At 39.8% G+C, this 27,617-nt stretch overlaps 1 protein-coding gene across 2 annotated transcripts in view; it reads right to left on the reverse strand.

Moving 5' to 3' along the window:
- Nucleotides 1-27,617, reverse strand: part of CTBP1 (C-terminal binding protein 1) — a 193,960-nt gene that overhangs the window by 159,552 nt on the left and 6,791 nt on the right. The gene's annotated exons all lie outside the window — the stretch shown is intronic.

Here is a 27,617-nt window from a genome sequence, read left to right on the forward strand (position 1 = left end):
TACTGTTCACTCACATCAAAGAAATCATCATGCAAATATACTACAGTTTCAAGTACTGCCTCCAGCTGGGGATGCTCCAGTATATTTAAATTTCGAGCAAACTAGTAGATAGCACAGAAAAGCACACAAGCCCCATCATAACTGCAACATTACTCAGAGAAAATGCCACAGAGAAAAGTTGCAAAATCTGTCGGAAGATTTTTCTGTCTTAAAACAGTTCTCGATCAGAAATAACTTTTGCTACGAAATCCACTAGGAAACTCGGAACTTCAAAAGGTGGATGTGGGTTTAATATGAAACGAAATATACAGAAGAAACATAATAAATACAATTGACTGCAAAACGCAGATCAGGTATGTTACAAGACAATATAAAGCCAGATTTGACCCTGAACCACATAACAGATTTACAAGACAAGATAAAAATGGAAGATATTTAACTTCCTGTTTGTTATTTTAAATCTAAGCCAAACAAAATATGTTCAGATAACAACACGTAATCACGTCCCTTTCCAATTAGCTATAATGTCAGGCTGAAGAGGAAACTGTAACTTAGCATTTAGCAAATCCACAGAAATAACTCATGGGAAGGATCCAGGATTTTCCCCAGGGATGTGACGACAGCCCGAGAGTCGATTCCGAGTGACTTTCCGCAATTCCACGCACGCAAAACCTCGACTTTAAAACCGGAGAAACCCGCAGCGCAAACTCCGCGCTCCGAAAGTTAATTTCAGCCCACCGCCACCCGGCCCCGCGCAGCATCCGCAGGACGGGCAGAAGGTTACGCCGCGCCTAGAAACCTCCTCCGCTCTCTCCGGGTACCACCGGCGAAACCCGCAGCAGGGCTCCACCGGGCAGCGCTGACACCTGCGGGGATTTTAAACAAAACCACCGACTCGAGCCGTGCCGGTGACATCGCGCATTTTACGCCCGTCCCGGTGGCGCAGGCTGGGCAAACTTCTGCTGAAGAACGGCCTCGGCGACCCCCCAAACACGGGCGCGCACACCCGCCCCTTCCACCCGCGCACAAAGAACCCCCTTTCCCCGCAGCAGCACACCCCACAGCGCGGGGCGCGGGGGCGGGCGGGGGCCGGGGGCTCGGGCTGGGCGTCCGGCGCTGCCGCCGCGGCGCAGGACGCGGCGTTCCCCGGCGCCGGCGGGGCTGCGGCTGCGGCTGCCCCGGCCCCAGCGCACCGCTGCGCGCTGGCGCAGCCCGGGAGCGCAGGCACCCCGCCCAACGCGCCGCTGGAGCGGGGAAATAAAATCACAAAATAATAATTAAAAAAAGAAGAAAGAAAGAAAGAAAGAAATCAACCGATTCGGCCTCAGGACGGTGATGAGAGCTGGGGCGGGGGGGAGGGGGGACCGCCCGCCCGCCGCGCCCGGGTGGGACGAGGACCCCATCTATCCATCCATCCATCCATCCACCCACCCTTCCATCCGTCCACCCACCTTGCATCCCCGCCGCCGGCTGCCCACCGGAATACGCCGCCGCCGCCGCCGCTGCTGAAAATACGGGGCAGGCGGGCGCGACCAATCGGGGCGGAGAGCCTCCCGCCCGCAGCCAATGGCGGCCGCCCGCCGCCCGCCCTCCGCCAACCACGGCGCAGCTCATTACCCGGCCGGCGGCGGGGGAGGGGAGCGGCGCGGCGCGGCGCCGCCGGCGCGGAGGTGGGGAACGTGCTCCGGCAGCCGGCGAGGGGCCGGGCCCTCAGCCCCGGCTCTGCCCTTTCCTCCCTCCACCCACCTCTTTTTTTTTATTTATTTTCCCCCCCTCCACTCTTTTTTCCCCCCTCCCTTTTTCTTTCTTTTTTTCCTTTTCTTTCTCTCCTCCCCCCCCCCGCCTTCTTCTTCTTTCCCTTTTTCCTTCTTGAGGGGGAAAGGGGCTTTTTACAGATTTTTCCTGCATCATACAAACCAACAACTTTGGGAACCCCTCAGGGAACTTGTCCTGCTAAGTGTGCAAGGATGGATACCCCTGCATAAATCAACACCGATTGCTACTAGCACCAGAGAGTCATATTTTTAGAGAATCCAGAAGGATGAGGGGATGAAAACCCCTACAATCGACTCCAGCTAAAATCCGAGGCTCAGAAGAGTGTCTGTTCAGCCACCGTTTTTAATAACACGACACACAGACTCTAGTGCATCACTAGAACAGGCTCCTGGGGTGCTGGACCCAGCCTTTAAAATACCAAAACGAAACCAGCAGGTGTTTCAACCACACTTTGCTTCAGCACACAAAGCTTTACACTGCATCGCCACGGCAAAACTATCAGCAAAGCAAACTTATCTTACTCAGTCCAACTATTTTGGAAACAAATATCTGCTTTATTAAAAAAAATATTGAATGCATCATCTTACTTTAGATAAAATTGAAATTCATTAACATTTGTTCACAAAAATATACTTTTCAACAAACAAAACTCATGGCTGCTGTGTATTACAGCAGAAAACGATCAACTGTAAAAGAAGGGATAAAAAAAGCTCAGAATTTTGTTTTTCCAGTCTAGTGACCCTAATAATTCCTAAGTTTAGAGTGAATTAAAACAGTGAGAATACCTGTGCCTCCCATTTCTAACGTTCTGCTCCTTCTGACCTCACCTCCAATATTTAAAATCACTAAACTGTATTTGCTGAAAACTCTTGCCCGAACGGGCCACGTTGTTAATGTGTTCACAGGGTTTGGCTAATACAGGATAATACACGCCGTGAAGTGATAAACCCGATATCAACACAAGTCCTGATGATCATTTACAGGAGAAAGCTTTTCTTTTGCAGATCAAAAAACACTTGTTTCTAAGGTGCCCCAAGAGCCAAGAACTCTGTGGTGCTACAAACTGCTGACAGGCAACCGATAACCGTGACAAATTATACATTCATGGCATCTACAACAATCGATAAACTGACTCGCCAAATTAATAAAATATAGATCACAAAGCATACATTTTTATTAAAGAATAATTTCATGATAACCAAGTAATGTGGATGCTCCCAAGCATAAGATTAAATTACATGCTGAGCAAACCTGGCATTTTGTGATAAACTGCGAAAATAGTCTTTGCAACAGCAACTGAGGAAGAACATTGCTGACATAGTCTATAAACATGTTTCATAAAGCATAACCGAAAGTAACACACGCACACACAAAAAAAAATATCATTGAAGTGGCGGTTAGAGAATTCACTACCATAGCGGCAATAATTACTTTCTAGACTTCTCCTTGCTTTGTAATTTATTCCTTCAAATATGTTGCTGATTTTCATGTTAAAAGTAATAAAAACAGATTACCTACATAGGGGAATATCTACACCAAATTAATTCCTTAACTAGTCAGACTTCAACAGCCGTCATTATTGGAGAACACAAAGATTTCTAGTACATTTAGGATGATGAAAATTTTACTGAAATACATGAAGGCAAGTGTCTTATCAGACAGAACGACATGGTTTATCGGGAGTTTGTGCCTGCTGAGTAACTTTAAGTATTTGCCTGAGCTTAGGAATACAATGAATCCCATTGGACTTCAAGGTCTGAAGCTACACACGTGGCTGAGTATTTTCCTACACGGGTATTTTCCACTCCTGAGAAATGCATCACAAAGAGCTCTTCCAACCCCACGTAAAGGTATGGGAGAAGTCATTCCTTCCTCAGGGAGGATGATGGAGCATCTCTTACGGCAAAGGCTTTACTTCTGGGAAGAAGGCCCTGAGGCACATCCTCGGCCTCTGTTACCCTGGTTAGGTTATTGCTGTATAGCTTTGAAACACGTCCTAAACAAAGTATCTAAAATACTAAGATCCTGTTTAGTAGAGTTAATTTATAATTATTAGTTCCTGAAACTCCTTAGTACTCGGCCTCTGCAGGCTAACTATGCCGTATCAACAGCATTAGAAGACTGTCCTAAAATTAGTTTTAATCCTCCACAATGCCAGATATGGGGTGCTCTCAGGCAGTCTTCACATGGTTGAAGCCTTGTCTGGTCTTCTGAATATTTCTTTTATAGTAAAACGTCCAGCAGTTCCTGGAAGTGTACTTTCATACTTGCAATGCTTCAGTGAGTCAGTGAGCATTTTACATCCATAATGTTTCCCCACCTGCTGAACTTCCATGGATTTCCTAGCTAAACACATGATATGAGGTCTTTCCTGTCTTTCTTTCTAGCTAGTAAGTAATGGAATCTTAATTCTGAAATGCTGTTACGAAGCAAAAGTCAAACAGAGCCTAAGTAATATAAGAACAATATTTGTTTATACTAGATCCATTATGAACTGAATTCCTTTTTTAAACAAATGACATTTAATAATACATTAAACACATAAACAGGAACATATTTGAAGTTATAATTCTATCAGCTCTTTCTCATGACATTTATCTTCTCAAAGGCTGTATCCACATTTCAATCTAATTATTTATAGAACATTAACTTAATAAACAGACATGGTGCCTTAAAAATGCCTTACTACTTAGATACGCTGCGGTCTTCCCTAACTATAGCAACCTAGATCAGTTTGGGGTTTTTTTTAAATAAATAATCTATTCTCTAGCATATTATTAGCAACTGGAAATTTATTATACAATGTTATTTTCTTTTAGAATGAACTATATTTGGAAAATACACCCAAATATTCCCACTTACAAACTACCATTTATTTCACTATTTTACAAATTTTCTGCACGGTGATCATTTTATTTGCTAAGAAAATACCCACACTGCTATGAATCTTTGCAGTCACCAAAACGTGACTGCAGATAGCAGCAATGCATATTTTAGAGAAGCAGCAAACAGGACCAGCTTCAGAATTACACCCACCACCCTCAAGATAAGATGAGGCGAGAGCGTTTTCTTTTGCCATAAATTACCACTCCCTCCTATCAGCAATTATTTAACTTTCAAAAATAGCTGCAACGCAGACAAATTGTGAGCTGTAATTACGCAAATTTATCCCTGATATTAAGACTGCATACGTGCATATATGTATACCTACTCAGTCTATTCCAAAATGTATCTGCATGCATAATGTTAGGTGTTATAATTAAGTATACCAAGATGTCTTTACCTTACTGCCCAGAAGGACCACATTTCTATCCTAAATAGCCATTCCAGTGGCCAAAAATGCCCATTATGGCTCTTTTATCTGTATGGTACCAGTCGCTTGATTCTGATGTATCATCTTCTAATAAACCTTCCTCCTTCCCGGCCAGGAGTGCAGAGACCTACGTTCACAGGAGTCAAAAGAAGCACAAGCCGTGCTCCCAGGGGGAAAAAAAATAAAAAAAACCAACGTATACCTCTCTATATATATCACTGAGTACAACACAGAAGCTGCATCAGGTTCAGAAATCCGTACTTTGAAAATACCTGATGGCTGGAAGTATTAGAAATACCATATATAGGTGGTCTGTTCTTGGCTGCAGTTGGGTACAGGACATTGGGCCAGGTGGTGCTTACCATCTGATCCAGTTCAATAACCACTTAATGAAGTACTTTAAGACCAAGTCCTCTCATTCTTGTCTTGGAAAAAACAGAATTGTTGAATATCTTAAATGAAAAGCAAATTAAAATTTGACCATTCCTACAAGGCAAACACCTTTCACGTTCAGAAAGGACACTTCGCCAGAGGTCATGGCAGGACCCCAGTTTCTCCAAAGACCCAACGGAGCTTCTACTAAACCTCTATTATGCTGCAAAGTGCCGCCTCTCAAACAGACAGCTGCATTTCTCTTGTTCCTACATCCAATTATCCAGATATTCATCTTAGACGTGGGATAACACTGCAGATCTTTACCAGCAGCACTGCTTTAAGGGCACTGTTTTAACTCCCATGGCTCTTCAGAGCCTCAGGTCCTGCCTGCATGGCTTTACATTTGGCCATTTACATACCAGAGCCTGTTGAGTGAGGGAAGGGAGGTTATATGGGAGGAAGCACCATGGGCAGGTTTGGGGTGAGGGTAGGCAATCCCTGGATTCTCAGTCATCTGAATGTTTCTTTTACTCACTTATTAAAATGTCAAATTTACAACATTCATTACGCAGTCAACATTATGCAATAATGAACTCCAATTTATTTTTTTTTATTTAAGCATTTCTTATTATTCTTTGCACTCTTATGGGTCTTAAAAATCCCAGATTCCCAGAGACCTACGTTCTGCACGGAAATGTAATGAAAAGATGGCAACCCAATACAGTTGTCTTTTTCCACTCTGGTTTTCAATGGTGATAGAATATATTGCTACAACAAAAACCCTCGATACTTTCTGATTTAAAGCACAAGAACAAATGCTATTTTTGAAGTCAAAATCTGTTATAATGATAGGGTTGGGGTTTGGGGTGGGCTTTTTTTGGAAGAGTAAAGATTTTTTTTTACTTACAGTGAGAATTCTGAATATCGTACATGCACATTCACATCATTTTGCAAAACTGTCAACACCAGATACACGCTTCCTTCTTTGCACTATCATCCCTGTGTTGCAACCCTCATCTAAATTTGAAAATATTTTGGTAAACATAGCTGATGTTTCATGGGTGTAATTTGAGACCATAAGGAATTTAAGAAAACAGTTGATACTGTACTAACATCTAAAATAGGCTTTTAAGAATTTATCTGCTTTCTCAGATCAGCAACTAGTATGATAACCATCTAGAAATGAGTATCTGTAGCCCATCTACTTCCTCCTAAATTTTACTCCCTTGAGTTTTGTTTTGGAACTTCTGAGCTCCTTTTGAAGGACATTTGTACATTCTATTGTGGTGACATATTTAATAGATTAAATATATTCTTCTCTTAACATTACACATTTAGCCTATATATCAAGGTACTTGTATCACATTTTTCACAATGGGCTTTTACTCCAAGAGCAGATCGTCTCAGTATAGTTGTGAACATCCACACTTTTCCCAGATAAAGAAAATTGTTTGAATAAGGCATTGAGTGCTACTGGCGTAACACGTTTCTTAGAAGCACAGGTCTGAGAAGGATTTCCCTTGGGATGTCACAGGAGCTAGCTATGCAAAATAGTTCCTTTCATGAACTTGAACTTCCTTACTGAGGAAATCTCTGCATTCTTTACCACCCCTCCCCTTGGGAAACTGGTGGACTTTGGGTGCTCTGTCCATCAGAAATCATAGAATTTTAAAATGGTTTGTGTTGGAAGGGACCTTAAAGATCCCTAGTTCCAACCCCCCTGCCATGGGCAGGGACTCTTGCCAGTAGATCAGGTTGCTGAAAGCCTCACCCAACCCGGCCTTGCACATTTCCAGGGACGGCGCAGCCACAACTTCTCTGGGCAACCTGTTCCAGTGCCTCACCACCCTCTGAGTGAAAAATTTCTTCTTTAGATCTAATCAAAATCTCCCCTCTTTCAGTTTAAAGCCATTGCCCCTTGTCCTATCACTACACACCCTTGTGAAAAGTCCCTCTCCAACTTTCTTGTAGCCCCTTTAGGTACTGGAAAGCTTCTAGAAGATTTACCCGGAGCATTCTCTTCTCCAGGCTGAACAGCCCCAACTCTCTCAGCCTGTCTTCATAGCAGAGGTGCTCCAGCCCTTGGATCATCTTTGTGGCCCTCCTCTGGTCCCGCTCCAACAGGTCTATGTCCTTTTTACGTTGGAGGCCCCAGAGCTGAAGGCAGTACTCAGATACTATTCCAGCAGTCAGTCTAAATTCATTCAGCATATGTTGGTACCATTTTTTTCTTCTGCAGCCACTGGCTTTCAGTTCTTTTACTTTTGCTTCGTGCTGTATCTCCCTAAGGATGAATACTCTATACTCTTCATGTCTCCCTCTTCCATGATATTCCTTTGCCTCACTTGTTGAACTGTTCAGAAACAATGAACTTGCACTGACAGAGCAGAAAATTCTGTTCACTTATTATGCATATCACAGGGACTGCTAAAGCACATCCCATGATCATCCAAGTACTATTCATCTATAATTAGGATCTTGTTCCAAGTTCCTATTTTACAAAACTCTGCTATTACTCACTTAAAAGATATGACCTTCGATTCTGCATTTTGAATTTGATTCCACTCTTATTAGCCCAGTTTTCAATGTCATCTCAGTTATTTCTGTACAATATCCTGATTCTCTTCTATATTTAGGGTGCCTTCCAATTTTGGCATTAGCACAGCCCCTCTACTGATGTCAGGTGATCCACATTAAGCAAGTCAGGTTCAAAACTCTCCTGGCAACCTCTCTTGCACACCGCACCTTTTAGAAAAATATTATTTAATTTTGAACAACACTAGCCAGTGAATTTATGCAGGAAGAAATAATTCTTCTTTAGTGGAGCTTTCGAGCTGCAACCACTCCACTTGCTTTCTGATTCACCTTTAGGCTCAGAGTAAAGATACGTAGAATGAAATCGTGCCTACGGTTGCTTACACAAAGACCATGTCTGGCCTCCGCAACATCATTATTCAACAGATGGTCATGAGTAACATGTTCTGGCTCAAGGTCTTTAACAACACTGGGTGTGTACTGGAGGAATCAGCCCGTGTGGTTGGAGTCACACAGACGCTCACGCTTTGTGGATGCTTTGCTCCAATACCAAGGTCTCACTGACCTTCAAGAGGCAGGTAAAACCCAAACCTTAGCTTGTATCTTCACTTCTGATAGCTCATAAGGTAGAACCCTATAATTCTTGGTAGCAGTAAATACTAATTTTTATGAGTCTTGAGTTAACTCACAATAAGCTGCTTCGCATTCTATGAAATGCACAACACTTGTAAGTGCTGAGGGCTGAGCCGAAGCTTTTTTTTTTTTTTTTTTTTTTGGAACGAGAGATAACGTCTGGATTTCAAAACACCATGGTGGTTTAGAAACGAAGAGCAAAGACTCCTCCCGGGAGGTGCTAGATGTTGTCCCGCACGCCGCACGGCTGCCTTTAGAAACTCTAAAAAAAAAAATGTTTCTATCCAAAAAAAAAAATTAAATAGGTTTAACCATGTTTAGAAGCACTGCCAATACCAAGATGTCAAACCAGAGTCTTTGCCTGTACCTGCCTCCCTATCCCTAGAACCATCAAACAGTATCGTTAAATCACACAGGATCGTCAAAGCAGTTAAGACCGTCCCGGAGGTCTTGGACCCAAAAGCAGCAGATCTGTGGGCAAGCCCCCACTGCCTCTCCCAAGGGGAAGATCCTCGGCTTGAGGAGGCCAGCGCGCATCCGTACATATTGCCAAAAGGGCGGGATTTCTGCAGAGAGATGTCAGGTAGCTTTGGAACCTCTGCTGAGGCGTGTTCAACGAAATGTTGTGTTTTAATTACACAGTTACACAGAACTCGAAGACTCAGCTCTGAAGTTTTGCAAACACAACCCGCCTTCCTGGCACAACCTACTTCGGCGGTTAAATTCTGCAGCCATGTGCAGGGCGAGAAGATTTTTTTTCTTAAACACTTCCAACAACATCAATAACACAGTCCTAGTTATGAACTGCAGCTAGCTTTGTGCTCATTAAATCACAGCTGTTTCCCCTTGATGTAGCATTAGATCAGACATCACTAAAACCACCTCTCTGTGTGTATATACACAAATACGCTTTTCCCTTTGTTCTGCAAAACAATCTCTTAACAGAAAACTGTTTATATTAAAACTAAGTAGAATTAAATGTCAATTAAGAGCCTTAAGATAACATTTCAGATCTATCATAGTCCCATAATAAACTAGCTGCAGAGCTGACATTGCTCTGGTTTCAGCTATGTTTTGACTCAGAAAGGAACTACCAGTTGATTAAAAAACCTGAATGATCCTAAGCGTTAACACCTCAATTAGAAACGCTCCTGAGCTTCGCTGTTTGCTCTCAGTGAGGTCAACACGCCTCATTTCACTCGCCTACCTGCTCATCGCAGCTCTGCATACATGAGGAAGGGTTTGGGGTTTTTTATATATATTTATTAATTAGTGCTTCTTTAACAAAAGCCGTCTTTTTTCCTACTCCTCTAGTCCTTCATAAGCAATTTGGATCACAGAGGACCTATTTAGCCTATCTGGAATGACAATACTGTTCAATTTGGGTAATATAAACCTATTTTCAATGAAAGGGATATGTTTATTTTCAAAGCTGTCTGAAATCCAGAAAATAATCCACTAACTGAAGGTATAAAACTAGGTAAAATAGGCAATAATTAACACCCTTTATTGCATTTAGCACTCACACTCTCACTAGAGTAAGACTTCTTCACGCAGCCCATCTTGCAACATGAGTAAGAATAGAGCAGTTTTGATGGGTAAAAACCAACAGCTTAAAATTTATTTTTAAGATCATCCATTCCTGTGTGTCTTTTTGGAAGGGTTTAATAGTTTTCAGAAGCTCTAAAAAGGTTCTTCCAAAAAAAAAAAAGAAATAGGCTTAACCATTTTTAGAAGCACTGGGAACACTAAGGCTTCGCACTAGAGTATTTGCCTGTATTTGATGCTTCTGTCTGTGAATACCAGACCTCTGTAATTCTACAAAAAGCAGCAACTGATACTGTAAAAAATTCTGAACTCTATGATACTCTGAAGCATCCAATTTAAGTTCTTTGCTAATATGTACTGAAGCGTGAAAACATTTCAGTTTACCAACATACTTCAGTCCCAAGTTAATTTATACATAAATTTACCTTTATCTTGTAGGAGCATTTAATGATGTCCTCTGTCACCTAAATTCTATACAATAAGCATTTTACTACCTATGGAAAAGGAGTTAAAGCTCAACAGCCAGCTGTATGCATCTTTTCCCACCATTAATGTAATGGGAAGGTGAATGGCTCAATGTCCAAGCAGAGATCAGTGACAAGTGGTGTTCCTCAGGGGTCAGTACTGGGACCAGTGCTATTTAACATCTTTGTCGGTGACATGGACAGTGGGACTGAGTGCACCCTCAGCAAGTTTGCAGATGACATCAAGTTGTGTGGTGCTGTGGACACTCTGGAGGGAAGAGATGCCATCCAGAGGGACCTTGGCAGGCTGGAGAGGTGGGCCTGTGAGAACACCTTATGAAGTTCACCAAGGCCAAGTGCAAGGTCCTGCACGTGGGTCAAGGCAATCCCAAGCACAAGTACAGGCTGGGTGAGGAATGGATTGAGAGCAGCCCTGACAAAAAGGACTTGGGAGTGCTGGTGGATGAGAAGCTCAACATGAGCCGGCAATGTGCGCTGGCAGCCCAGAAAGCCAACCGTGTCCTGGGCTGCATCCAAAGGAGCGTGGCCAGCAGGTCGAGGGAGGTGATTCTGCCCCTCTGCTCTGCTCTCGTGAGACCCCACCTGGAATACTGTGTTCAGCTCTGGAGTTCCCAGCACAAAAAGGACATGGAGCTGCTGGAGCGGGTCCAGAGGAGGGCCACAAAGATGATCCAAGGGCTGGAACAACTCTGCTATGAAGACAGGCTGAGAGAGTTGAGGCTGTTCAGCCTGGAGAAGAGAAGGTTCCAGGTGATCTTATTGCAGCCTTCCAGTACTTAAAGGGGGCCTACAGGAAAGCTGGAGGGGGACTTTTCACAGGAGCATGTAGTGACAGGACATAGGGTGATGGATTTAAACTGAAAGAGGGCAGATTTAGATTAGATATAAGGAAGAAATTCTTCCCTCTGAGGGTGGTGAGGTACTGGAACAGGTTGCCCAGAGAAGCTGTAGATGCCCCATCCCTGGAAATGTTCAAGGCCAGGCTGGATGAGGCTTTGAGTAATCTGGTGCAGTGGAGGGTGTCCCTGCCTATGGCAGGGGGGTTGGAACTAGATGATCTTTGAGGTCCCTTCCAACTCTAACCATTCTATGATTCTATAAGGTGACTGATGAAGCTAGAGTGGGCTATAAATGTCCTCTGGAGCATTCTGCAGTACGGCACACGTGGTCCAGGTCACTTGCTGTAACAGGAGTTTGCATCCTTACTCCTTCTGCAAAAGACAACGTTACTACAATCAGCTGCTTACGAAGTACTCAGTATGTTATTTACAGTGAACTAACACTGTTACAGTGACTGGAGTGACTTGGTGAATCCATATGTATTTTACATGGAGTGTATATGGTCTTTAATAATCACCCGATGGTCAAACGCCTTCTTTCAAATTATCAGCTAAAATGTGTGTTTTATATACTCTTTTGGAATAATAAAAACCAGAATTGTTTTAACTTAATCCCAGCTCCTGACATCCCTCCTTCTCAATCACCTGAATGCACCTGCGTTTGGCAGATGAGGAAGTGCAGCTTCCATTGTGTCCCAAAGACTCACACAGGACTTACAACACTTAGATTACTTGAACCAGGTTATTTTTTTGTTTAAACACAGAAGAAAAACTCTGTTGAGCTTAAAGAAAGAAAAATTGGGAGTAGTTAACAAGGTAGAAAAGATCACTGCAGCAGCCCTTGGCATGGATAACACTTAACAAGAGCTGAAAAGCAACAGTCGTTGAAGAAGAAACTAGTTTCAACTTGTTTGAAGTAGAAACTCCTTACAGGAACTAAGCAAACATCCTTATCCTTTCAATAACCCGAACACTTGAAGCCAAAGTAACAAAGCAAACAAATATGTTCAACAGTATTGTGTCATTCTGTAACATCTCATATCTGGGGCACCCAGAATTTTCTGAGTAATGCTAGGAAGTATTGTTATTGTCATGGACCAGTGAAGAAGTTAGAAGATAGATTTCAGTCCCATGAGAGGGTGCACATCACTTGACTTAGTCTCCACACACACAAATTTCACAGGGTGTACATAACTAAATGCCTACAGCCATTTAATCTTGGTAAGTGTCAAATATGTTAGAATAAGAAAGCAGGAGTCATTGAAAAAAAAAAACAACAAAAATAAATGAGACAAGAATAAGACATGCATGAAATATAAAAGGCAAAGGATTGATTAATGACAAGCAGCAGGATGGCAATGCAAGAATAAAAACCAATCTTCACTGAAATTACGACATTTTGTGCAGAAAAATCTTTGCAGACCACCATACTGTATGGAGACCTTACAGGGCTGACACCCACAGTACCTTGATAGGAAATTCAGCCTTATCCCTTCTCTTAAATCCAGCACTATGTAACATACTTCCTCCTATAAATACTTCAAATGTCCATAAGCAACAGCAGTACTGACATAAGTGATTATAGGACAACATTAATATACAAAAATGATTTTTTTATTTCTATTATGAAATATTATTAATATTGTGCCTAAATAATTTCTGAATTGTGTCTACAGAGACTAGGCTTGTCTTTTTTTACAAAAAGTGCAAACGGTGCAATGAGAATAGAAGAAAATTTCATATCACAATAATATTTCAGACACAAAATATCATTATAAGGACATGTCATTTGACTGTATAACATCAGATAAATCAAAATTAAGTGACACTAAAAAGTGTCAGAAGTTAAGCTATCCCACTCATTTCTCTCAAACTATTTTTAATCAAGTTCTCATTTTAAAATTATTCAGTTAATCCATTGCTGAGCACAGTGTATTTTGAATCTGACACACACACTCCCCTCACAAAAGAGGCAATCCCATCACCAAACTGGTAAACTTATTATTTAAAAGTGACTGTATTTGAAAAGATCAAACTGTCTTTTTGGTCCACTGGGCTTTCGGGGGGACAAAGAGCAAAATTTCTTAAATTTACAGTATCAGTAAACAAAAGCAAGAGAGATGTAAATCAGATGGCTTTTTAGAGCATCGAACATTTTACAGAAATGGGATTTTATAAGGATACGGAAGAGAAGATTTTCTGTATTTGAAGAGTAAACCAAAAGGGACGGGAAAACAACAAAAAAGGTACAGTGTGAGGCAATAGGAATGTAACATAAAATTATTTGAATTTTAATACACTTATTTGCAATTTTTTTAATTAATTAGGTATGTATCATCACAATGGAGATATCTGCTTAGAAATTCGTTGAGTGAAGCTGAATTATAGGAGGATTAGAAATATACTGAATCATTATCAATTCAGGATGAAAAGGACCGACACGCATTCATTCCCTGGTGCATCTCCAATGTGACAGGACACGGAGCAGAGATACCGATACAGCCAGAACTCCCGCTCCACAAACAGGCAACCAAAGACAACCTGTATCGTCTCCATTTCAGCTGGAAGTATTTTACAGATTTATCAACTTTTATCACCTCAAATGCCTTGCCAAAAGTTTTATCATCCGAAGCTCAGAAAACAGGTTACGGTTTTCTTGAACACGCTGAGTATCTAACAGGCCTACATGATTTACTTGCACTGGCACATTTCAGATTATTTAAAATGTTAATCGGTGATTTGTGAAAATAGGGTTTGTTGAAAACAATAAAATGATACATGTGCAATTCTGTCTTCTAATTATATTACTTCTTTTCGTCTGTTATATATTACGTATTTGTTATATCGCTCACACAACAGTGGATTTGCTGTTTCTGGAAAAACACATAACAGCATCTTCTTTCATTTCATGACAGCACACTGAGATATACTGTCTCTGTGCAAGCACATGTCTACAGAGAAAAAAAAAACACCTGACTACCAGTTTTTAATGTAAAGGTTAAGATGCATCTGCTCTCAAGCTCATTCTATTAAACCTTTTTTTTCCCCCCTGATTAATGGTTAACTGGCAATAAGTTTGCACTTTTTTAGTGATATTTATTGCGCATTACAAGCATCGTGCTGAGAAGCACATATGTAATCAGGTTTATTTCTATTTTCATGCTACTCCTTGCCAAAAAGGCACGGTGAAACCCATCTGTTGTATTTCCTGGCCGAGGTTAGACAAGAAAAGGAGACTCTAGACAGCACTCTATCACTGCAAACGATATTGATTAAAGCAGAGTTTGGAGATGGAATCCAAAGTGCTTACTCAGAGCAAGCATTCTGCCTCGTTGATATACCCAGATGGAAATATATATAAAATACGACACACACAGAAGAAATAATGACCAGGAGACATGCAGCTCTGGAATCTGGTCAGGCAGGTCCCTGAGATAAGGACCTAAGCAGAGGCTGAAGCTTCAATAATAGTTTCTGTACCTTTGTCCACATGTACCTTCAGATACGCAAATTTTTTGTAACAGTATTTTTCATTTTGTGCCAGTTTTCTAAATGATGTATCTACCTGAAAACTGAAGTATATCTGGGATGCCTGGTTTTGTACCTTGTACAAGTGATGCAAGTGCTCTGATACGGCATGCACACTACAATTTTAATTTTTTTTTTCTTACTTTCTCAAGGAAAATAGATACTGTCCTCTTTCTTTGCAGATGGCAAGCCTTTACAGTGTTTTAACTGTACTAATTTCCTCATTCAAAACTTAAGAAATGTTCTTCCTTCTATCTGTCAAGGAAACTGATACAACACATAATTCAATGTTACTTTAGTGTGCGGAGGAGCATAAGTAATCGGGTTGTTGGTAAAATCAGTTGAGACAATGCAAATGGATTCTGACACGAGGAGGAAGAAGGGTCACCAAAATATCAGACTTAAAGGGAAACGAAAATAACTGATACATGACTTATTTTGAAGGGAACAGGTGTAGGCAGAACACCCAAGAATGGCTGTATGTTGACTACATGAGGAAAGTAGGTATTTCGGAACTAGAAACAGTTTAGTATTTAGGAAAGCAAGGGTATATGAACTATAACTGAACCATGTAACTGGCAAACACACAAAACACAGCTCCAAACAAAAACTGAAGTACAGAATTATTACAAGCAGTACCATTGCAATTTACAAGGGTCTCAATTAAAACAAAGCAGCAATTGAAACTCCTAAAGTAATGCCAAATTTTGAAAAACTGTTCGCAGTGCGGATGTTAGTATCAACACAATTGCCAAGCCTAGGTTTAGGCATAAACACACAACATGCTTTTCCTTGCCTCCCTTTGAAAGGTAAGCACACGTCTACTACTTTTAAGGAGCGCTGCTTTCAGAGCTCCAGAAAGGAATGTTCTCAATAGTAAAAACACTGCACAGTCAAGAGCCCAAGATACATGTGGGCTCCTTAATGCACTCTGATGCAGCAATAAGAGAGTTATCTCTGTGGTGAAGATACAGTAACAGAGCCAACAAGGTAGCTTTCAAGAATAACTGCTCTCCCGTCTAAACTTCAGATCCAAAGAAGTTCATCTGAGCTCTCCCTAGGCTCAGATCCTTCCTACCACCTAAAGCAACAAAACAAGGTACCTTACTCAGGCTGGAAGTTCCTTTATATTTGACTGGAAATGATTGAAACTTCCAGATCATGTCATCTCAAGTAAAATCCTAATCACTGTACAGACTTCTTTCTTCCTCCACTGATGAGCAAGCTAGCTTCACTTTGGCTCATCACATCGCTACTAAATTCAGGTACAATATTCTGAATTTAAAAAAAAAAAAAAAGTTCATAGAGTAAACAGCAGATCTCTACAGAATTTATCAAACCTTCTTGTGTGGATCAGAGTCAAAAGGCACTTCCATCCCCCATGGTTGCTAAACTGGTGCCTCCCCACTGACACTGCCAGCAGTATTATCAACCGCTACCAACAGTGGCGAACACAGTAATACAGTTTTGGTAAAACAGACATTAAACGGCATCCTGTCAAACCCCAAAATTTTGTCTTGGTATTAATTATATTTCAACAACAGGAGAGAGAACATTTCAATAAAACAGAAAGTTACCCTGCAGCTGGGGACCAGGGTCTTCCACGTAGGCACGTTCGGTTTGATTTCTTTTACTCTCAAGTTCAACCAAAAGTTTCCTTTTATCATATAGATGTTTTGGCGGAAGGCCAAAGCGAACAGTTATACCAGCTTCATCTTATGCATCTTCACATCTCTTTGTAGCTCTGTTACTTCTTGGATTGACATTAAAGACTCAATCAGAAACACCACGAGTTTACCAGATATTTCCCCATTCTTCCCTCAACCTTATCAGTGCGCTAGACATGTTTTTCTTCAAAATAAACCCCCAAGTTAACCCAATACTGTATTGTGCAGCCTATAGATCCATCACGTAGATTTTACATGTTTAGGGATATAAAGGATGCAGAGTTGTAATTGAGACCATCTCTGACACTGACAAACTGTTTCACAAATGACACATCACCCACTTTTTCTGCAGATGCCTGTTAGTTAATATTTGCATCACCGTCCTTATTTTAGGTGATTCAGTTCAATGCTATTTACTGGTAATTACATTTTTAATTTTTTTCCAGAGATAAATCTCATCCTAATGAAGCCATCCCTCCCTTATCTAGTACCTAAATCTCTGGCTGTTCAGAAAGATCACTTTCATGAAGTACTGGATGCAGTCTGAACCTAAGAAATTACTTCTCTGTACTAAATTTCAAACATGTTAGAAATCTTGGAGAAGTCTAGTAAAGTGATTCTTGTAACTGTATTACTAAAGCAATAAGATCAACAGCATATTTTTACTATTTGTTTAGTAATAGCACTTGACAACCATAGAGCACTGTAACAGTAAACTAAAATCCACTTATATTTTCATTACTCCTGCTTCAAAAAAAAAGAAATAAAAGAGTAAAATTCTTGCAAGTAGTCACAAGTTTCCTCCTTTTCTTGATGTAGTTTATATAATTGCTGTTATAGTTCAACACTTGATGAGGCAATATTTAAATAAAAGCACAAAAAAATCTGTACTAACAGAATCAATTTGGTTTTAAGAACTTTTTAAATTACTGTGCACTGCCAGCATATATGAAATCAGTTAGAAACGTAACAATGGTTTCCATTTGAAAACTCCCGAGTATAACAGAATCTGTCCTTTACGCATGATAAAATCTAGTGACACAGCAAAATATTGCTGCTGCAGTGTCCTCAAGGTATGCCCTTCGGAGAGTCCTGCGCTGCTCGCTCAGAAGTGCTGCAATAATCCATTAAGTAAAAACCATTTACATGCGCAAAAACAGCTCAACTGCTGAATCATGAAGTAAGTATATAATAATTATGTGTTACAGCTTTTTAGCTTGATAATGCTATCATTTTCTTTCAAATTTTCTCTGTAAATATGTTTCAATTATTCCTTAATAGAGACAGTTATTTGGATAGACAAATTATTAAATACTAGGTAGCATTATTCTCTAACAGTCTGTTCATCTGTTGAGGATTTTGTTTTGTTTTGTTTTTTAAACTATATATAGACTTTTCACCTTGCTGTAAAGCCTCAGACAGTAAAAGCATTATCATCATTTCACAGCTAAGGAAACAACTATAGTGGAAAATTGCTTCCACAAGAACTCTAAGCACAGCTGGTGAAGCCTTGTTCTGATACCCTGATAGACCACTTCTAGAGATCTGATCATAGATTTGTTACGTACATCATCTACATGTTTTGCATTACCGTAGGTAGCTGATACGGAAGACCATTTTTTATTTTTCTTCATTTTTAGGCATCCTGCCTCTCTTTCTATATACACTTCAGCAGTTCTGAGTTAGACAAAAAAAGCAAACTTACAAGCGGTCTCTAAAATTATATTTCTTCCAACACCTATAAAATATATATCTGACGTAGTGAAAAGCAGCATTATTTATTGCACTGACAGGCCTAATGGAAAAGTATTAGAAATGCACAGCAGCACATACCTGAGATCCTAGACATTGATATGCTGGGTTAGCATACTGACGGACTGCAATTCGGCAGTGCTACTTCAATTTTTGTCTCTAACAATGAGGCTAACGAGGCTAGATGCCTCAAAGAACAGGAGAAGGACCCTCCAAAGTTCTACTAAGTTTGGCTGAGGAAAAGAGAAGCCTTCCACAACAAAGGGTGCAAGAAAAGCTTGTGATGGGTTCAGACCAAAGGTCTATCTTGCTCAATAGTGGTTTTTTCCTGCTGCTAGATTCAGGAAAAGAACAGTAAGAAAAAGAATATGAGAAAAGGGCAAGACCAATAATTCATCTCCAGAACCTCTCCTTTCAATTTGCAATTCAAGAGGTGTGTGAATCAGAAGTGTTTCAGCAAACCCAGTGGATTTTTCTTCCACAAACATACCTACTCACTTTTTCAACCTGCATGAAACTTTAGTAACCTACAGCATCCTGTGGTGAGGAGTTTCGTAACTCACCTGATCTGTGAAGAAATGCTTTCTACACCTACGCGCAGCAGTTTCACTTGATGCCCACTGGTTATCGCACTGAGAACAGAAACAGATTTGCAAAGATACCAGGCAGGGGGTTTCGGATGCATTTGCAGGAAGCAGGAGTGCTACTTTCTAACCTCGAGCTGAGGAGACTATTTTAACAGCTACACTTCCATTAAACTAGGTCGAAATCTTCTTGCTTATCCCCAGAAAGGGACATGATGTTCTGACTATCAATAGCGTAAAGTGCAATGCTGAGTTAGGTACTTTTCCAGGCACAGCTCATCAAGACTTTCCCAATGAGAAACACTTGCTCCCTACCCCGCCTGCCAGCTGGATCCACGCACAGTCCATGGAGAACAGCAGAAACTCCAAGCAAGTCCTGAACTGCTCCCTAAAGGCACCTACTTTCAACTACAACAGCCCCCACCAACCTCCCTGGTCTTTACCGGATGCCAGACGTAGTTTGGATACCTGAAGTAGGCAATCTTCAAATCAAATCAGCAAACCTAAAAAATTCAGAGTGCGTAACTTAACTCTGTTATGAGTTCTCATCTTCATACCATCCTAGTGTTTTTAATTCTTGTTTCCCTCACTTGGCTGGTAGCAAACTCTGAAGAGGCCAGAACACAGACAGGCCAACAGTCCCAATTTAGGGTCCAGCTACACAATCAATAATCAATATACTGTTGGCAATTTGCGATTTAATTAAAATATTACGCTGTGTCCCCAAAACACAAGGTTAGTATGCTTTTTCCTTACTTTGAAACATAGTAAAAAAAATACATGACAATGAGAACTACAAGAAAATAAAATGCCCAGAGGAAATATCTGAAAGGAGATTAAGAATTTCGTAATTAGTTGATTTAGCTGGCAGCTAGCCATGCTTATGCTCAATTGCTACACAAAACATTTATGGCACTTTGTAGGTACCATGGTGTAGGTACAGGTATCTTATTAAAAATTCTATAACTCTAATAAACGCATTTTCCACTATCTCTTCTAAATTGACTAATGCTGAATTCAGTGACTGACACTGTGATTCATCACGCAATCTTTAATTTTCTTCCACTTTCTTTTCAATGAGTTAAATGCTTTTGGAGCAGACGTATTGTCATGTTGCTTGGAAAACAACAACAAAACCCACCAAAACCGAGGGGATTACACCTAAGCTTCACAGAAACTGAGTTCTGAAAACATCACATTCAGCACACACTGAATGCTTCTATCAAATTTTGTGCCATTTAAAAAAATATGCTAATCTTAAGCATTAATGGAATGTCTTCAAATGGTGACTGTATCTTAAAATAACCTTACTAACTGCTGAAACCTCAAGCCCAGATATGTTTTGTCTTAGTAGCAGCTGTGCTGATTCTCTACTTGGTGATAACATCATATGATCAATATTATTATTAAACAAACCTAGAATGAGAAAGCTCTAGCTTATAGTTACCTTCTGTGGAGACCAAACAAAAAAACCTTTCAGCAAGTAAAATAAAAACTAGATCATTGTCATATGAGCTAAATATTAAAAAAACATTTGTTAATACTATTACTATTTGTGGATAACATATTTAAAAACAAAATTAGGATCACAGGCCAGGACTGACGATGGAGCAGGTGCAGCTGAACAGTAAACCTATGCTTGAAAGTACCTGATTCAAAGTCCTAGTTTTAGGTGTGATAAAAGACAAAATATTGACAATAGTGTCAGTATTTCTCTTGTTTCTTGAATGGTCATTAGTAGATGAATATTGGGGTTTTGGGGGAAAAATTAACTCCCTTCTGCAAACTTATACATTTATACCAAATAAGTTTTTATTGTCTCACCCCATAATTTTCTAATGCTACTAGAAGGACATAATGTAATTAAAACGTAATTGATAAAAAGGGAAATGCATCATTAATAGACAACATCAAAAACATTATGCATATATCAATAGGGAGAACAATGCCATCTGGTTTTGGATGGTCAGGCAAAATAGCCAGGCGTTACTGCCAATCTACAATACAGATTATAGTAGTAATGTCAAGGATATGATGATAGCTTGAACTTACTTTTATTTATAATTTTAGTTTCCCCTCCCTCCCCCCTGCTCTGTCCTTCACAGTTAAGAAACGTCTCCACAGAATTACTTCTCTGGAAGTTTCCAGTTTTCAACACATTTAGTTAAAATCTGAAGTTTAAGCAGTTTTTTCAAGCTAAATTGTCTTAGATCAACTTAATCTGTCATACAATGAAGTAGCCCAGCGAAACTAATGGATTTATGACTTATAATGAATTTATGGACTTTCTACAAATCATGAAAACTCTGCTTCTACTATTTTTAAAGAGTTTATTTAAAGGATTAATTAAGGTTTATGATCTAAACCTGGCAACCTAAGTCAGGATCTGTCCCATGCTCCAGCTACATTTGAAAACTTTTAAGACCAAAAAAGCCAGAAAAGTGGAAGTATCCAGCAACTTTTAAAATTAACTGCTACTAACAAATCAACTTCCTATTATATATGATGTAAGTGTAGGTAAATCATAACACCAAATTCAAATAAATAAGATTTTTCAACAGAAAACATACCTCTACGCTCCTATAAAGAAATGCTGATAAACCTTTAATTTCTGTACTTCATGGCATAAGTTCTGACCTACAGAGTGGTGTAAACAGGAGACGAATTCCAGGAATCAGAGTGCCAGCTCTGACAAAACAAGCTCTGCAGTACTCAGGCATGAAGGAAAAACAGAAAGGGGAACAGGTACAAACTGTACCCGGACCAGAAAACTGCAGAAGCAAAGCAACAAAAAAAATGAATAGCAACAAACTCAAAGCAAATCAAAGGTCATAGTAACTCCAAGGTTAAGGGGACAGGTGGCAGGAATACTGTACCTACATGTTTAAAGAGTTTTTTTAATAAAAACATCTCATTTTTGGATATAGAATATTTGGTTACATTTTCAGGTGATCTATATTGTGTATGTATACTCACATATACTTTAAAGGAAGTATAATACTATTAAAAATAGGTACTCCAAAATATAAGTGTTCTTGTCTGTGCTATTATTAATGTAAACTTTTCCTGTTAAATCAAGCATTCATAACTGACTTGTATAGAATGAGGCTAAAGAAAATACTTTTTTTCTTTGAACTCCATCTTCCTACCTGAAAGTCTTCTGTCAAATTTTATCAGCACAAAAGGATAAACTTGCCTGTAAATCACTTAAAAGAGAGCTTTCAAAATTGCATACAATGTAAGGCTTTTATCTGGAACAATCCAACAATCTTTGCTTAGCAAATATGTTTTCCAATTGGATAATTACATCATGACGAGGAGGTACAAGTCAATCACGCTTCTGGAGCACTTCACGACTCGGGGAAGACCACAGCTCATATCCGACAAGCCCTTGGCACAACCAGTGGAGCTGACATGGAAACGCTGTTGGTACTTCTTTTGTAAAAGAGGAATCCACAACTTAGGGGCAGGAGTGCTTTCCATGTGGAACAGAGAAGCGGAGGCTGAAATACGTGCCCGTAACATGGGTCTCCTCCAGTTAATCATGCACAGACAGAACAAAAGATGGAATGATCTGCCATATTTGATATAGAAGTCTCCAGACTTGCTAGCTTTTGGAGACATAAGCCAATGTCAGAAGAGATAAACGTTTTCCCAGCTAAATCATCTCAATCCACTATCTGCAAAAAGCTTCAAATCTTCTTCATCTAAAAGGACTTTAATTTACCATTCAGTAAGCATTTAAACATTTTCAAACTATGTGGAAAACTACACTTTTAGGAACACATTTGCTGGTGCTTCCACTCATAAAGGACTAGTGCAATAAAAATCAGAGTAATGAAATCGAGCTGAACATTAAATTAAAAAATTAACATTTAATGTTAATTGATTTCCAGTGGAAATTCACTTGCATATCACCAAACAAAATCACACAGAATATTGTAAGAAACATTAGAAAACAAGGAATGAAACAGACAAGGAATGAAATAGAAATTATTTTATTTCCTCATTAGGAAAGAGAACCAGAAAAACAAGGAAAAGGAGACTCAGAAGTACAGAGAAAAAAAAAAAAGCAGCTAAAGACGACATCTGAGTGCAAGATCACACTCTTTATCACCAGACGCACTAGTGCTATTATCTCGGTATACACCAAGGCCTTTAAGGAGTTGCTCTAAAGATTCTTTCACCAACTATTCCAGGAGGCAACCATGCATTTGGTGATTTCTGTAACCACAAGGAACCTATAAAATAACCACTGATTTATGGTTAATACAGATAAAAGGAAGCAACTGACTAAAAAATTCTTCATTGGATGTTTTCAACTCTGGAATGAACTCCCTTTTACTTTCATGCATCAACATCTTGGACAAGGGGCAAAACTCATCTAATCTTCTGACATTTTGGGAAGTTTCACAGACTAACACTCAAAAATTAAACAGGAAAGGATTTTGTAAACTTTAAGATTATATTAACAAGCATTTCAGAATACCAGTTAAGGATTAGGACCAAAGAAAAGTTCAAAACAAGCAAGTGTATTTCAAAAGCACTGCAATTTAATTTTACTAAGATACAACTAAGAGATAAGGGAAGAATGAAGAAAATGTGGGTCTGGAGGTGTCGTATGCTGGTTTTAGAAATACTTTATCAGGGCAAGTTTCTTATGAGACTAGAAGGGAGGAGGCAGGGACAAGAATCACCCAGTGATGGAGGCACCTCACCTTGGAGAACAGAAACAGTCCACAGTTTTAAGTCTCCGTCCACAAAATTCTGTAAACAAACATACTAGAAACAGGGAAGAGAAGATTGAGTTTCCCTTCGTGAATGAGAGCACTCATGACTGAGCTCAGTTTCCCTTTTTCTTTCCGGCACAATGAATCCATCTTGCATTATCTGGAACATAGATAGCAGTACACCACACACAAAGGGTAACAAACCTCCCTTCAAAAAACTCATGATCTTTGGATTGATGATGATCTAGAAGTCAAAGTTCCCCCATTCCTGGGCGAGCGCTCTTATCTACTGAGGAGCCAGTTAAATGCAGTGCCACTTTGCAGAAACAACTTTAAAACTCCTTGGTCTAGGCAGGGAACACAATTTGAGTCCAGTGATGGAAGGTGCTTCCTTGGCCAAGGAACGACGAGGTGGCACTTCTTGTTTCTGTATGTAATATCTGACCACCTTTTGGACCGATTTTCAAAGGAAAACAAGCTTACATAATTATGTCTGTCCACCTACCCGCTGGGCCCTCCTTAATTAAGTCCTTAACTCACTAGACAATTCCAACCAAAAGCCGCCAGTAGTCTCGAGGAGAATTAAGTTCTTGCAAGTTTCATTAAGGAGAAAAAAAAAAGGTATCCAGATAAGAAGACAGACTCAAATTAGAAGCCCCACTCTGTGAAAGGCTGCTGCAGGACATCAGCAGTAACCCCTTCCATGACACCAGCCGGTCCCCAGACACGTACTGACAACTCAGACCCAGCCAGCTGTTGCCTTGTGCGAGAGATGCTGGGACAGGAGGCAACACACATGAACTTCGTGAATAAAGCACCATCGTGCCTGCTACCTTTCTGCAAAATGGGGTCCAGCTGATGTGTGCACCTGTCTTCGAAAGAGCTAATTCTGTTTGAGGATCCTGCCTTGTCTTAAGCACAAAATGTACAGTAAACTGCTCGAGCCTGCAAGAGGAGAGAAAATGAAGATGATCTCGAAGCATGGAGGGAACGTAAATTTCATCCATAAAGTACAAAGGGATTCCAAGGTGCTGATGATTTTAGACAGGCTTTGAAGTACTAAGACATCTACCTTCCCTCTAACTCCTAACTTTGGGTGTCTATATCCTTTTGCAGATCTGGACTGAAGCATGTTGCTAGGCTGCCAACAACTGCCAGGCAACAAATCACAGCACGTAGATTGAAGTCACGCTTACAATGCAACATATTGAGCATGTTTTATTGTTAAGAAATCAATAATCTGCGTTGCCATAATCAAATGTAAATGTGATCATATTGTTCCCAGGGGGAAAAAAAAAAAGACTAAAAAAAATCCTGCAAATGATTCTTATAGCCCTTCAGAAGTAAAACTTACACACTCGTTCTTCAATCTGTTATAAAATCAAATTAATTCCAATATTAATGAACAAAGCCACTCACGTTGCACAAAGCGTAATTAAGATTCCTACTACTTCTTTCTGAGCTCCTTCTATTCATTGCCCCACCAAATTATTAAAACAAAGCAGTTACTATGGTAACTAATTCATTCTCTGCATTATTATATTGTTTCTAAACATCAGCGTCTAGTTGTTCTGACTTACATGCCCTAAATTCCAGTTTGAAATTCTAGACTTTTGTCTTGTTTGTCAGAAAAGCCCTTTACAATCTATGCATTCACGCAGATAAGGATAGCTAGAGTGCAGCTGCTTTTGTTTATTGCAAGAAGAAGTAACTGTTACTAAATTATTTGAGTTTGATAAATTGATGGTGCCTGCATGCAAGCGCAGAGCAGCACTCGGGGAACAAGCATGGGAGTTTGTGGAGCACTACACAAACAGACAAACATGACCATCTGCAGGTTAGATAAACTAACAACAACAACAAAAAATGACTGGCAGATGTTGTGGAAACCAAGTAACACCTGCCTAAGTGGTATGTGATACCCAGAAAAAAAAACACACGGCTGACGCAATCTCCAAGAAGGAAAGGAACAGCAGGAAACAAAAGAGAGTGATAACATTGCCTGGGAAAAAGTTTTATTAGCATTTAATAACCCTGTTTCTTCAAACGTACACTCCTTGACAAAAAGAGACATTTATCATGTATTTAATTTTACTTATAATTATTCTTAATTACCTATTAACAGGAGTCATGGTCTATTTGTATTTGGGTGTCACCATCTAGCACATGAAGAAACTTTCTGGAAAATATAGGTAGGATCAAAAGAATGAAGAGTCTTTCCTCTTCATCTTTTGCTGTCCTACTGCCATTGCCTGTAATTTTTATTGGGTGTTTTGGTGCGTCTCCATTTAATTGGCAGAATGAGAGGTTTGAAAATTCAGTGCATAGGATGCTACTTTGAAAAATAAGCATCGGGAAAAGGGAAACATGAGTAATTCTGAACAGCTAATTTCAGGCTTAAAAAAAACCAAAACCACATCTACTCAAAGTCACGAGTAATTTAAATTTAGTTCTCACAGAAAAGGAAGGAAGAAGGAACCTTCTTATTTAAGCATCTGAGCAGGGTCATGAACCACTGCAGAGCTCTGGACCTGCAGTGGTACCAATGGGCACGTTTCTACCTGCTGCCAATGCCAGGTACTTTCAGTTAGCAAAGCCTCATTTTTCAAAGAGATTCCAGGAGTGTTACACAAGCCTGCTGTTATTTATATCACAGTAACTCTCAAAGCCTCTAACTGACTGTTTTCTGTCAAAGAAAAGGCACAGAGGCAGAGAGGCAACTTTTGTTTCCTAACCTGCTATCTGACTTCCAAAGAGCTAAAAGATAAAACACGTTTCTTAACTCCAAATGACCTGTCCATCACATCACAGTGATTTTTCTGAGGAGGAGAGATCTCTGCAAGATGTTCTTCTCCTGGTTCCTGTTTAAGGAGAGGCACCTTACAAGTTCAGTACTGACCTCATGGAACAAGGATGGAGCAGCAGATGCCTTCAGCACTAGAAGACTGTCTCCACTTTTATATTTTCTTGTTTCCACTTGCATAATCACACTTCCACCCTGACTGCACTAAGGGAGGAAACAAAATAAAATCCTTTTTTGCATCTCAGACTGCACTTCCCTAAGGATGGGAACTGCCTCTATGAAAGCTGAACATGTCTGCTTTAATTACATGATTATTTAAATTTTTCAGTATGTTTACCTAGACACTTAATCTTTGTACAGTTCAGTTTTCCAGAGCAGAGCGTAAAGCAATGTACTGCAGAGCATCTTCCCTGACCCCAGGCAGAAATAAGTATATATTACCATCAAGTATTTAGACTTCTAAAGCTTTTAAAAGTTCTACCAGACACTCATCTGCACTGTATAAAAGCTAAGTATATAGTCCAAAAAGTTTTTTTAAATTCTCTGAAGATTACTCAGGAATTAGATGATGAGGTGTGGTTAAGTATTGGATTCTGATTCAAATATATATGATATTAAAAATACAGTGATTACAACCCTGTAAACCTAGTTTCAAGCTATATTGTTTACAGTATTTAATACTGTCTTTGACATTAACATTAAATAAAACTATTTTGACTTTATTATTGCAGTAAAACGTAGTGCTCTGGATACATCACAGCTGAACGTAGCTGCTGTCTGTCACAAGCAAGCAGCATATTTTATTTCAATATACCAAAGAAAATATAACTACACAGATAAAATATGTAGTGCTGGACACCACAAAAACACAGCTTTTCTTTAAAATATTCATAACTCAAATCAGTGACCCGAACGTTCCAGCAAAATTTAAAAACCTCAATGAGATTCTTTCCTCTGTAGGTTTTTTTTTCGTCCCCATTTTGTTGTTAAAATAATGCTTTTCATTAGCAGCTACTGTTCAGCATCATTTAGGGCAAAATGGGCTTTTA

Source organism: Tauraco erythrolophus, chromosome 5, assembly GCF_009769465.1.
Source record: "Tauraco erythrolophus isolate bTauEry1 chromosome 5, bTauEry1.pri, whole genome shotgun sequence".
Taxonomy (NCBI): Eukaryota; Metazoa; Chordata; class Aves; order Musophagiformes; family Musophagidae; genus Tauraco; species Tauraco erythrolophus.